Here is a 6,000-nt window from a genome sequence, read left to right as displayed (position 1 = left end):
TAGCCCCTTTTGGGGATAGTTTTAAACTCCCTGAGCTTTGTGTCTGGTGTGATTTATCCATGAATGGGTCAATAACCCAATTAAAGTCTCCTAATATTAATTAACTTTTTTTTCTGTCAGTATGTTGTCGGTCAGTCCCTGTACAAATCTTTGGTCGTATTCGTTAGGCCCATAGACATTACATAAACTTAATTGTGTATCTTAATAAGGTATTGTACTACCCTCCCATCTGTCTACCCTCATGTAGAGATTACTTCATACGGCAGGGATTTGTTTATTAGAATAGCTACTCTGCCTTTTCCCCCTTTGCTGGGGAATAAATATACAGCCCAACCCCGTTATAACGCGAATCCGCTTATAACGCGATGCAAGCGTTGCTCCCAATTTTCGTATTTATGAATACTTTACAACACGATTATTGGTATCTTAAAGACTTTATTGTACAATGCATACAATAGTACATTATTTCTAATGCGATCTGCTTATAACACGATGTGATTCTTTGGACCCAAAGCACAGCGTTATAAGGGGGTCGAGCTGTACTTGCCTACCCAATTCCTCTGAAGTTTTTCACTTTCTTACATATCTAGATGTGTTTTCTGAATGAGTGCAATTTACACTTTAAGGCGTTTAAGTATTTTATTTCTCGATAGGGGAATTGATTCCCTTGGCATTCCATGAAATTATTCTCATAGGGAATTTACCCTTTCATGAGATCATCTTAGTGGGGTAATACCGCTTGCAAATGGCCATTTCAAACTTCTTCTAGTACCCAACCTAGATTTGGTAAGGCCAGTACCTCTTCTATTGTAACCTTTAATATGGTCCAAATAAAGCATACATGAATAACTGTAGATAGCATTAAAAAAATACATAAAACACCCAACAGTCACGTAATTTAATATTTGTTGACTTTCCTTTGTGTAAGAAGTATAGCATTTATGTAAACTTACTTTCCATTAACCCCCCTCCAACCCCGCTCGCTCTTATCCTTGCTAAACTTTAAAGATTGCCAATAGCCTAATTCTCAGCGTCTATCTTGTTAACTTATTTGTAGTTAAGCTTTTAAGATCCCGAGGTATATGTACACCCTGTGGAGGTTTTTTTGTCACTTTTTTTACCCACCATAACTTAACTAAGTGTGACACTGACACGCACACACCCCTATACCCCCACACCCCCTGTATGTTCCCTTATATCTATGAGACCCATAATTAAATTACAATACTTATGTCAAGTATCTGTTGCTCTGGTCATCTCTGCAGGGATTTCTTGTTGCTGTTTCTTTCCCTAGTCCAAGAATCCCATTCCTGCGTGCATCTCTGGTCCCGCTCGGCTCACCTGTCCTCAATGTTTTTATGATACGCCAAGATGTACTTTTCTGCCGCTCCCACCTCCATGAAGATCTTTACCCCCATCCGATGTGAAGATTCGCAGGGTGGCCGGAAATTCCAGCGTGAATCTTTTGCTTTGTTGAAACAAAGAGCTGCAAAATGTTCCGAATTCTCGCCTTTTGTTAGAGACTACGACCGAATAATCCTGGAAGATTAATATTTGACATCCCTCACACGTGATTTGTCCTGCCTCCTTGTAAGCCCTCAAGAGACTCGTTTTTTTGTCGAGCAGTTTTGCAATCACTGCTCTTGGTCTCTCTCCTTGGCTATTTTACCCTCCCATTCTGTGTGCTCTTTCCACCTTTACAGTAGCCAAATCAGGTCTCTTGTAGCCATTTGGAGCAGAAATCCCTGATCTCGTTGGGGTTTATACTCTCTGGGATTCCAATAATCCCTATATTGCTCCTTCTAGATCTGTTTTCAAGATCATCTACCTTATCCTCCAGGGCTTAATTTAATTTTTTTAGCTCCTGGACCTCTTTCTGTGTTTTTGCAAGATCATCTTGTGGGTCACGCACTCTGGTCTCCACCTGGCATTAGCTCTCCTGCTACTGCTTTGGCAATATCAGCATACTCATAGCCTGCCTCTTTTATACTGTAGATGTCTCCTGTCACTCCCCTGCTTCTTCCTGCCTTGTTGTCATGTGATCAGCCGTCATTTCGGGAGACTTTTTTTTTGTCCCGCTTCTCTGCTCCGCTTTTGTCCCGGCCCATGCTGCTTTGTCACTACGGCCATCTTTCTAGCCTGGGACCTGCTTATTGGCTTCGGGGGCTGAGCAGAGGCTTGCTCCCATAACGTTTCATCTGTAGTCGTTATTCACCTCACTACAGGGTCGCACCGGAGCTCAGTCACTCGCGTCCGTCCTCCTTGGTGCCATACCGGAAGTCCCAAAATACTGTTTTAATGTGCATCTTTAATAATTTTGTAGGAGTTTGAAGCATAGAAACTTCATGATATTGAATGCAATGTTGTGTAGACAAGAATCAAGAACAGGGCATTGTTTAGAAAAGTTTTTAGTTGAATGGTACAGGTTATTTTAATTGTTAGTGGTTCACATTTCTGGGTATTCCCAGGCCATTAATGACCAGAATGTAGACTAATCAGAAAACTTGGTTTCTTAATGTTGTAAAGCATTACAAAAGTAAGAAAGAAAGAATCCATTTTGTGCTGCCATGATAAAGCACCCCAAAACAGGGTTAAAATGAACTTTAATACAGTTGTATTAAAGTTAATTTTAACCCTGTTTTGGGGTGCTTTATCAGTGTAGCACAAAGGGGATACTTACTTTCTTACTTTTGCTGTACCATTCATTCCCTGCTAGCACCACCCCTCAGTTACCCATGTGTTGGGGTTTCTTCATATTATACTCCACATTACCATTACCCTCCTAAGCGTTTGAGCAGGGTACACGCCACCCCCTAGAGGGACCCCCCACTTTCACATTGTTGTAAAGCATAAGTCTAAAATACTTGTTAGCTCCCCAGCTGAGTGCATTGCTGCTGAAGCTTATTCTAGGAAAGACTTCTTATGTTATGGCAGAATAATTCCTTTCAACGTGCAAGGACTGATCTTCTGGTATCCTTAAAAAAAACAACAACAAAAAAAGAGTGTATATTATGTTGTACCACTCATGCTGCGCACTCAAGTCTGTATTCACCTGTTATGAGTCCAAACTTAATTTACTTAACCTGACAAAAATGATGCTGCTCTGAAACATTGTCAGGATTATACAACACATCAGTACAGTATATATCATATCATATATGGCTGCTGAAGGTCTGACTTTTACTTTTTACTGAGACTCTAAAGGTGTCCAACCCGTTCTGAGAACAAATGCCACCTTGTCCACGTTTTCTGCTGCATTTCAAAATGTCCATGGAAGGCAGAGGGACCTTATGCAAAACGCATGAAGAATGTCGCCATATCAACGTGTCCCAGTGCACTATTTAGGGCCAGCAGGGGAGTTACAGCCATTAATATGTCTGTGTCTCTCCCTTCTGAAACATGTCCCTCTTTTAGGCCCCCATTCAACCAGGAGTCCATCTAGATCAGGTCCCCACTCACCATTTTCGTAAGGGCTCAGAACCCCCCGGCTAAACTGGCCTCCTGCTCTCCTACCTGCATTGGTCATTTGTTTGCTACCCCCACTTGCATCAGGCACCTCTGGCCATTTTTCCATTTGTCCTCTCCCCCATCCCTTTCCCCTCGCCCCTATTTCTTGCTCCATCTCTTTACTCATCTCTCCCTCGTCTTTTTTACATTTTTTCCCACTTTTCCCAATGCTTCTCTCATCTTTACGCTTTCTCTTTCACATTTTCATACCTTGCCCATTCTTTAGCTCGTCTCCCCATCACGCCTTTAAGTTCTCCTTACCGCATATCTTTATTAGCCCCCTTGTGATGCAAACAACACAGTAGCACTGCCCTGTCACCCGGTGCACACCAGCTTCGCTCCTTCCTCACTCAGCTCTAGAGGAATGATTGACTTCCGGAAGCATTGCCGTCATCAGGAAATGGAGGAATCGTGAAGATCCTACAGAGTCCAATCATCCGGTCCTGCTCCACTGCCCTATGCGTTTCACTCCATAGGAACTTCCTCAGGGCAAAAATGTCTTTGATGGAGACGAAAATGTGTAACGGAAGTGATGTAATGCTATGGTAATGGCAGCGCATGCGCAGGAGCAACCGTCGTCGTGTGTACATGCGCTTAGTTCTGTGTACAAGAAGTGACATCATTCCATGTTGTTACCAGCACATGCGCAGAAGCGGCTGTCGCCGTGGGCACATGCGCAGAAGTATCAGGCTCCACTCGCGCAAGCACAAATATGGACAGCATGACAGACGCATGCGCAGAGCCAGCCTTCGACTCCTGCTGCTAGGCCTTCTCCTCTGAATCTCCAGCACCCACTCTCTCTGACCCTTCTAATTATCATCTAAATCCCCTACTTGCCCTTTTCCCTCCTGCCGCTCTTCACTATTTCGATAACCCACTGACCATGCTCCTTTTGTCTTTCAAACCTCTAGCCTTGCACCCACGGTCTCACTTGCCACCTCTGCTGGTTCACTTGCGCATACTTCCAGTGCTCCACCTACACTCTCTTCTACAACTGGCCCCTGAATCATCCCTGCCCTCTATCCCCTAACTCCTTCCTCACCCTTTACCCCATCCCCATGCATCAGTCCCCTTCTTTCTCCCTCTTGCCCCCAAACTGCCCCTCCCCTCCCAAACTCACCAGCCCCCTCAACTGCCCGCTGCTTGCCAATCCCATACCTGATGTTCAAGGCCGACCTCTGGCTGCCCCTCAGCAGAGTGTAACCCCTCAGCCCGTGCTTCCTGGTGTCGTAGTCCCGGGCTGCGAGGCAGCCTGAAGTTGGTGCGAGCTCGGAGATCTGCAGCTGTAGAGAGCAGCAGCCCGTGCATAGCAGCAGCAGCAGCAGCAGCTGCTGCATGGGATGCAGGAGCAACAGCAGACACCCCTCACTTTGACACCTCTATCTCTGCACCCCAGCACATGCATATTCAGCCCACCCATCTCCTGCTTCCAAAACTGCCCAAATCAACACAACTAGCACCTAACTAGAGGGGGCTCCCACTCCTTCAGGGTCCCCCTCTACCATGCACATGCAGAAATGACTATTGTGTAAGGCACAGACTGGACAAAACTTTTAGGGAGGGGGGGGGGGAGCAGAAAAAAAAACCGGGGTGTATGCCGAGCATGCGCGTTCTAAGTGTTCTTTGTGTTTAGTCAGTGAAATTGTATTTGGATTTTGATGTTTGTGATTGAATGAAAGACGTTTGAGTATAATAAAAATTTCAGTGACAAAACACAAAGATGTTTCACTTATAACGCGCGTGCTCGGCACACACCCCAATTTTTTATTTTTTTTTAAATCAGGAGCTGCACTACCCCCTATGGTTTTCATATTGTGACGTATATTTTCTTTGTTATTTTTATTTTTTACGTCACTGGGTTTAATTGTGCACCACTTTTTTACATCTTAAAGTGAAATTTGCGCTGTAATATCACACTTTTTTTGTTCACTATTCATTATTATAACACTGTAATTGTAAGTGTAAAATAAATTATAATTTGGGATTTCATTTCAATTGCTAACCAGTTTGAAAAGAACTCAAATGAATGTCCCTTTAGATAAAAGGATGTGGTGTCTTAGCAGTTTCTTTAGATCATATAAATTGGGATGCAATATGAAACTGAAAAAGAATAAATCATTATAAAACTCCCTAGCCTAGCACACTTCTGGATTTGTATTAGTGTTTTATTACAGTAACACTAATATGTCATATTTCCAAAGCTTCCAAAAGTACACATGTTTATCATTGGTACAATACATGTCGAACCATAAAGGTGGCATGCTTGAGGGAAATATTTAACTAAAGTTGGCACCGTACCCACAGGTGGATTCCACTCTTATCTGACTAGAAGCATTTTCTTAGTTGGTGCCATTAAACCATTCATGGCTACAGACCATTCTAGAAAGACAAAGTCCAGGCACAGACAGCAGGTGACGACATCTTCTGTCCAAGAGCTCATAAAGAGCAGCCGTCCCAAAGCTGTACATATCAGACTAAAGGAACAACCTCCCT

This window comes from Ascaphus truei, chromosome 6, assembly GCF_040206685.1.
Source record: "Ascaphus truei isolate aAscTru1 chromosome 6, aAscTru1.hap1, whole genome shotgun sequence".
NCBI lineage: Eukaryota > Metazoa > Chordata > Amphibia > Anura > Ascaphidae > Ascaphus > Ascaphus truei.
This window is presented reverse-complemented; position numbering follows the sequence as displayed.